The sequence below is a fragment of the Perognathus longimembris genome, chromosome 6 (genome assembly GCF_023159225.1).
Source record: "Perognathus longimembris pacificus isolate PPM17 chromosome 6, ASM2315922v1, whole genome shotgun sequence".
NCBI lineage: Eukaryota > Metazoa > Chordata > Mammalia > Rodentia > Heteromyidae > Perognathus > Perognathus longimembris.
This window is the reverse complement of record NC_063166.1, coordinates 58,317,080-58,325,114: the sequence shown is the minus strand read 5'-3', so window position 1 is coordinate 58,325,114 and position 8,035 is coordinate 58,317,080. Positions and strand designations below refer to the sequence as shown.

The 8,035-nt window shown below is 43.2% G+C and overlaps 1 protein-coding gene across 1 annotated transcript in view; it reads left to right on the top strand.

Moving 5' to 3' along the window:
• Positions 1–566: 566 nt before the first annotated feature.
• Positions 567–8,035, top strand: part of Btbd3 (BTB domain containing 3) — a 29,618-nt gene continuing 22,149 nt past the window's right edge. The window contains exon 1 of the mRNA XM_048348792.1: positions 567–723. The gene's annotated coding sequence lies outside the window, so the exon portion shown is untranslated. The remainder of the gene's footprint in view (positions 724–8,035) is intronic.

The window sequence follows — 8,035 nt, the reverse complement described above, 5'->3', positions numbered from 1 at the left end:
CCATTATAGCTCTAGGGCAAGGAGTTGAGTGAGGTATGGATGTATCTGGGGGCTAATGGGAAGAACTGAGGACCTGAGGAAGGGGAAATGCAAACACCCATATTGCTGGGTGGACTTAGAAGTAAGTGTATTACCAGTTACTCCTTGCCTTATTAGGGTTTACAGCTTTAGGTATTGCACGATCTGTGTACAGTACCTACCTGTTAACCTATTAAACTATTTGAACAGAGGGTGGAAAGAAATGTGTCCAAAGAAGTCCCAAGTCCAAATGTCATGTGCACCCTATTCCCAGAGGATGCCCTGAATCCCTGTCAATATACTCCATAAAAAGTTTGATACATTCATTGATACAGGAACCACAGAATAAAACTACAGGTGTGGGACCAGGTCACAGATGCCTCCCAGTGAAGGCTGGGCGCTGGCCTAGCTCCATCCTTCTCCTTTCCTCCAGCGCGGAACCCCGCCCACTGCTCAGGGGGAGGCCCGGAGGCCAGGCACGCACTGCGCATGCTCTGTATCCACGGTCGCCTCCGTGCGCGCCGCCCCTCCCGCCGCTTGGGTGCGCGCGCTCGGTCCTGGGGAGCGAGCGTGGCCTGCGTGCGGGTGCCCGCCAAGCCCGCCGGGCGCTGTTTTCTTGAGTGCCCCCGGCCGCGGCCTGAGGAGCGGGCACCGGGCCGAGGCGGCGAGCGACGGCGGCGCCCGAAGCGACGAGGAGCGCGGGCGGTGAGTGTGGGTGTCGTGGGCGAGCGGGAGGGCTCCTCCGCGCGTGCGCGGCGCCGGACCGATTGGGCAAGGGGGCGCGCGCCCGGCCACTGGCCGGAGTGGCCGCGCTCTGTGGGACCCGGCCGGGCACCCGCGGGTGGGTGGGTGGATAGGTTGGTGGTCGGCTTCGGGCTCAGGACTGCAGGGGCTCCCGGGACCCCCACGCCTGGGCCGGAGAGGCGCTGGCCGTGCGGGCGGGATTCCTGAATGGGCTTCAGGTGGGGCGTCCCGGGGCCGAGAGCGAGCTCGACCAGCCCCGCGCCTGGGGAACCTCCGGGGAGGGCTAGGGCAGCCCGTCCGCCAGGAGCTCCGATTGGATCGGCCGCACGAGCGCCCGCGGGGCGACTCGGCGGGGTGGCCGAGGTCCAGGAAAGGGGGGCGCGGCCCGGGAGCCTGGGCGCCGTGCGGGCAGCGGCGGCCGCGCCCCCCTCGCCTCGAGCCCCGTGGGGGCGGGCGCGTAGCTGAGCACCGGAGCAAAGTTCCCCCAAGTAACTTTGTTGGGGCGCCGCTGACGATGTCGGGGTGCAGGGGGGAAAGAGCGGGTGTAGGATCTGTGGATGGAAGCGCTGGGGAATCCAATCTCCCCCCCCAGGACCCCGATGAATGGTGGATGATGGGGCGATTCCCGGGATCGGTTTCCTTCTGGTGCTGGAACGTTTCCTCCCGAGTTCGCTGGAGTGGCATTCGGGGCTCGTGTTCTCTTACAATAGATGTGGAAGTTTTGGTGTTTTTGGTGAGAAGGATGTTTGTTCTCCTGGAAGAAAAGGCTCCTGCTGTCGCGATCTTTTTTTAATCTCAAAGAAAGTATTGTATGGACGCTCTGGCTCTGCCTATTAAGCAGCCTATTGTCTTAGTTTTGCTTGGAGCAAACTAGCTAATTCTTAGTTTTGGAAAGGCCAGAGGAGGTACTGGTGCTTCTCCTTCTTAAAATATTCCGCACCACCTCACCTAACTACTGTAATACAGCCGTTCCCACACTGGGCTGCACCGGAGTTTTAAAACTTTTTTGGGGGGGAGCCCAGATTGCACCTCAGACCCATAAAGACACAATAATTGTTTGTTTTTTTCCAAAAGATCCTCAGGGACTTCCAGCGGTGCTGCTTAGTTTAGAGCCTGCTGGTATATATATATATATATATATATATATATATATATATATATATCAAACTATTAAAGTCCTGTGGCTTAAGTTTTACAAAGCAAAAGATTTCATTTGGCCAGTAATGGGATGAAACTAGTTCTTTTTTCTGAGACAAGAGCTGACAAAGGGTGGTTTGTTTCACCCCGGGGAGGGAGGATGGGGTCTCTGCTTGTTCAAACTTGAGCTAAAAACTATGACTGGCTCCCAGGACCTTGTTCGAAATGGTGTTGTGAACTTCTGCTACTAGCCTGCCTTCTTTGACTCCTTGCTACGGGGCAAAGGATTTCTCCTTCTAACCTTCCTTCAACTCCTCCTGTAACCTTCCCAGCTCCCTGGTTGGTCTCACCCAAGACCCTGGGCTAATCTCCTTCTGACGTCAGGTACTGAATCTAAAGGGTTATTAGGTTTCCATAGCAACGAGTCCTCACGGGAAAGTAGGCGGGCCCTCTTACTGGGTTTCCAAATAAGACTCTTCCTTTTCTGAAGATTTTCAGTCATAGGTAAGGGGGACACCATGCAGTTCAGGGTTTTCTTCTAAGATAATTACAGAATTCGTTAATGATGTTGCTTGAGGATGATACTGCTTGCAAGGACATTTTCCTGTCTGGACTATTGATTCCACCCCTTGTACTAAGGAGACTTGCTTGACAAAGTTCCGAAGTGAGGTGGAAACAGTTTTTGTTCCTAAAATGTTTCCTGTCACTCACTGAAACCTAAGGATTGTACACATCATTTTTCTAAAGTTCTAAGACATTTTATATTTAAGCCATTTTTTAAAAGTGAAATATCCACAGCATTACAAAGAAACATTTAATAATTTGTGGCCACCCCCCTCCAACTTTTAGCTTTGTTCCTAGAAGGTGTACTGCCCAGATTCTTTACACAAAAGTTAAACCACTTGTAATGTTATCCTTTGAAATAACAAAAGAAAGACACTTTCTAAGCATTTTGCTCCCTTCTTCCCTCTCCCTAAACACACACCGAAAATCAAAATCTCAATCTTCTCCCCAAAACTTAAGAGTATAGTACACAAATATCTTACATAATTCTGGCATTTTGTTAATTCCTTCAAGCTTTTCTGTGCACATAATAATAATTGAGTTAATTTCAAAATGGTTTCAGAATTCCAGTGGTTCTGAGAGTGTACTAGGAGTCGCAACTGGTTTTCTCTTTTTTTCCTCACAAACTTATTGTTTGTATGTGCTAGTTAAATTCCTGTTAACTCTCAAACAAACTTCCATAATTTTTCCCGCTTCATTATGGGAAAGGAATACTGGTAGATGCATCTTGTAATGAACCTTATAGTTCCAGTACTCTACCCAGATAGTAATCTCATCCTCTTCTCCTTTTCCATCACACACTGAAAAATTACCATCCAGTTTTGTCAGTGTAGTGCCTCTTTCAATCTAGTTATCTAGCAACAGAGTCTTAAAAATGCATTACTATGCAATTCCTGAAGGGTACTTTAAAAAATTAAGCAACTGTAGTGTATGGGATTTTCTTTATAAACAATGTAGAGTGAAATGCATTTGTCATTGTTTTAGACAGCTTGGGAAATACTGAAAAAAATTATATAAAGAAAACTGATAGTCATATCATCCAGAAATTAACAACTGCTAATGGGATAATGTACTTCTGTTTGGTTTAAAAAAAGTCTTCGTATACATAGTTTTGTTTCTTGTTTTGTATTTTGTCTTGTTTTGGTGGTACTGAGGTTTGAACAGAAGGCCTTCCCACTTGAGCCATGAATCTAACTTCAAAGGCATACTTTGAAATAAAGTTGCAATATTAATTTTGTGTGCAGTTTCAAATTCTTTTACTTAATATTGTATCACTATGTATTTCTTATGTCTTTTGAAAATAGGTTTTCAATTTTGGATATGCACACTTTTATTTAGTTTCCTATTTACACTTCTGGTTTTGTTTTGTTTTTAATCATTTTGAGTTTTACTGGTTGAGAAAGTGCTATTAGGTTCTCTGGTTTCAAAGTCTCTATTGGCCACATCATATGCTCTGAGTGACCTTAATTCTTTAATGCTTTAATCTTTCTTTCTTAGGATAAGGGTAATGTCCTTGTACTATAAAGTTCTAGTGAGATAGAAGAAGGCTAACAAGGACTGGCAAAGACGTAGGCTTAACTAATAGATATTCAGGCTGTGATAAATTCCCTGGCCTGAAAGTATCTGTAACTTCTTAGGCTAGATTTATAGCACAGAATTTCTGGGGCAGAAGTGAACTCTTGACTTCTGAAGCTGCCTTTCAAGTTGTTCCTGCTGGGACATCTCCCTTACCTTCTCTGTGGCCTACCACAATGTGGCAGCACCATCTACCACAATGTGTCGGCCCTCCAGTGCTTATTCTTTCCTAATTTTCTATTAAAAAATAAGCTTTTATGCTGGGAATGTGGCTTAGTGTTAGAGTTAGAGTGCTTGCTTAGCATGCATAAAGCCCTGGGTTCAATTCCTCAGTACCACAGAAACTAAAGACCAGAGGCACTTTGTCAAGTGTTAGAGTGCTAGCCTTGAGCACAGAGAGGCTCAGGGACAGAGCCCAGGCCCGGGGAAGCTCTGAGACTGGTGGAAAAAGTTTTTATTTGAATTAGTAGATTTTGTAATTAGTAAATTAATAATTTGCTGGTCCTTTTTTTCTTTTGGGTGTTGTCCTAATATCTTGTGCACTCTACTTTTATATTATTTTCTAAGTGACTTGCAATATCTATTTTATGTAAAAAGGACTATAATTTTATCATAGAAGTAGAGGATTTTTTTTATTATTTTGTTTTGCTTTTCCACAGCTAATAATTATTCTTTTAATTCATCTCATGCTGTTTTCTGAAAGGACAAATGTTTTTATTTTTACAAGTTTAAGTAATTCTGTTATCCTTTATGATTTTCCTTATAAACATGTATACTTATAAAGCCCACAGGTGAATTAAATGAAGCAAAAAACTAAAATATATTAGAGTTTTAAAAATTCTATAAATGGAGCTGGGAATATGGCCTAGTGGTAGAGTGTTTGCCTCACATACATGAACCCATGGGTTCGATTCCTCATCACCACATATATAGAAAAAGCCAAAAGGGGCGCTTTGGCTCAATTGGTAAAGTGCTATCCTTGAGCAAAAAGAAGCCAGGGACAATGCTCAGGCCCTGAGTCTAAGCCACAGGACTGGCACAAAAAAATTAAAAATAAATAAATAAAATTCTATAAATGTAGGTAGATATGAGTTGTTCTTATATCACACCAAATTAACCGTTCTGCCACACTCTAGGGTAAATAGTCCATTCTTTATTCAATAGTTTGTACTTTCCCTTACTATATTTTAAGATCTTGATTTTCTGGAATCTGCTTTTGGACTAAGTCTTATACATCTGCACATTCATCTGTAATCTCCATGTCAAGTCTTTCTTCATTCTAGATTTAGAATACACACAAATCTGGGAGAGCCAGTTACACTTTTCTTTCAGAAGTTTTGTTATTTTCCTCTGTGTGTGTGTGTGTGTGTGTGTGTGTGTGTGTGTGTGTTTTCTCAGATGAAAGGGGTATTTGAAAAAAAAAATCTATGCAGTTTAAAAACTCTTAACAGACTTATTGTAAACTGAGTGCCCTTCCAGCCCCTCTCTCCCTCTTGGACTTTAGTGTGCATTCCTTGTGACAGCCCCTTTTGACCATTTAGTGTTTCTCCTGAGGTCTTCACTAGGGCCGCAGTAGGCCTTTCTTGTTGGACTGGTGGGAAAGAGATGGTTCAGTGTTCTTCCCTGAGGGAAGGAACCTAGCTTCTAATGTTTATGGAGGATTCTGGTTGGGATCTCAGCACCCACTTTACATTGTCTCTGAAAACTTCCCTGCTTTATTTACTCTTCTGAAAACAAAGATCCAGTCTTGCCTGGTGCTGGTGTGCAGGAGAAAATGGGGAGGGTGTCTAGGGATTTTAAGCTTTTCAACCTTTACTAACCTTGGTTTGGCCTGGTGCCTTTTCACTCTCAGTGAGTAGACTCAAATACAGTCTTCCTCACTGCTGGTGTAGTTCTCTTAGATTGGCTCAGAGGGTTGCCACTCTTACCTACTTTCCACTCCCATGATTTTGCTGTAGTTTCAATTATGGTCCTTTTAGTCCTTTATGAGACTCTGAAAATGAATTCTTAAAATTGAACCACCAGATCCTATCCTCCCCCTCCCCTACAAGGACTACTACCATGTGTAAAGTAGTGTTTCTATTCAAGGACCTCAAAGGCCCTTTAGCTGTTTGATCTAGCTCAGCAGAACTTTGTTTTGTTCAAGTTAAGTCCTAACATTTCCTGTTAGGGTTAATCAATGTTTGTTGCTTTTGTGATGTGTTCCTCAATTTGTCTGTTGCTCCTCAAACACTGTTGATGGCTTTTGTAAATTTATAACTGGCTCTTACTAAAAGTATTGCAGCTTATTTTCTTTGATTGCCTAGTTATGTAATCATTTGTAGATAATGGCATGTGTATGTACTTCTAATATTTATACCTTCTATTTTGGCTTTGTGGCAGTTTGCACTAGACTTAGAAATCTGTTATAAAATGCTTCTGCAACATTATCTTATAGTAATGGTGTTATTATGCAAACTTGGATTCTTTATCGTAAGTAGGAAAATAAGCAGTGCAGTATTGGTTTTTTGGTTTATCATAGTTCCTCATTAGGAATATTTTGAGTTTTCTTAAGAGTTGGAAATAGAATATTACCAAATGATCATTGGTCTTTGCAGTTTATTACTGATAGTTCTTAACTGGTCTTCTACAAATTTAAGTCCCTAATATCAATTTGAACTAAGCCCTTTCTTGTGAAAAATTCTTGAGAAAAATAAATTCAGTTCATGTGAAAATGGACACATGGCATCATAGTCAGTGCTTAATCATGTCTTACTGAATGAATATGACATAATTCAGTAATTATTATGGGTAAGGTAGGGTAGGAGATTGTCCATCAGTGCTCTTTTGAAAGAAAATATTACCAGTGCTAAATCTAACGGTCATTTCTCATCCTTCCTTGTTGACATTGTCTGGTATAATTGGTCACCTTCTTTCTTGATACACTTTCTGCATTTGGGTTTCAAGGTCACCACATACCTGCCTTTCTACTTACATCAGTAGTCTGATGCTTTCTTTTTCTCAGTTTTTTTAAGTTGTGTGCTAGTTTTCTATGCTCACCAATCTGTCCATAGTCCATGCGAAGAGGCCAAGGCTCAGGTCCTACTGACCTTTCGTCACAGATAATCACAAGAATTTAATTAAATATCGTGTAACTCTATAAAACTCACAGATGTCAATCTCCAGCCCAGACAGCTCCAAGTATTTTGCTTTGTGTTTTGTTTTTGCATTGGTGCTTCATATGCACTCTGCCCAGTTTCCAAGCTATTCATACCAATAATGTTGGAGTCATCCTCTTCTCTTTCTCTCCCACTCTACATCCAAGATGTCAAGTCAGATGCTGCTGTGGCTCCAGCCCTGTATCTAGAATTCTTCCTTCAAAAATCAGCCCAGAATTTCACTCTTCTACCCACCTGTATTGCCAGCATTGACCAGTTCTTGCCTGGGCTCCTGCAGTGGCCTCTTCATACAGATAGGATCTCCTTTGCTTCCCTATTACTAAATTACTGTCTCCCCCAGCCCCAAAGTGGGTTTTTAAAAATATTAGATTATGGGCTGGGAATATGGCCTAGTGGCAAGAGTGCTTGCCTCCTACACATGAAGCTCTCCGTTCGATTCCCCAGCACCACATATATGGAAAACGGCCAGAAGGGGCGCTGTGGCTCAGGTGGCAGAGTGCTGGCCTTGAGCGGGAAGAAGCCAGGGACAGTGCTCAGGCCCTGAGTCCAAGGCCCAGGACTGGCAAAAAAAAAAAAAAAATTAGATTATGCTAAAAACCTTGTTATGCCCTCTTGTGTTGCTCAGGTGAAGGTCATCATTCACGAATCCATCTACAATCTGGATCCTATGCGCCCTGAACTCCCACTTCTCTCCCTAGAGTCTTTGATAACCCTGAACAAAATAGAGGCACCTTCCTATTTTAAGTCTTTGTTCTGGGTTTTCCTTTTACATGTAATAATATTCTACTTTCCATCCTTCAGATATATTCATAACCATGTCCCTCACCTCCTTCAAGTTA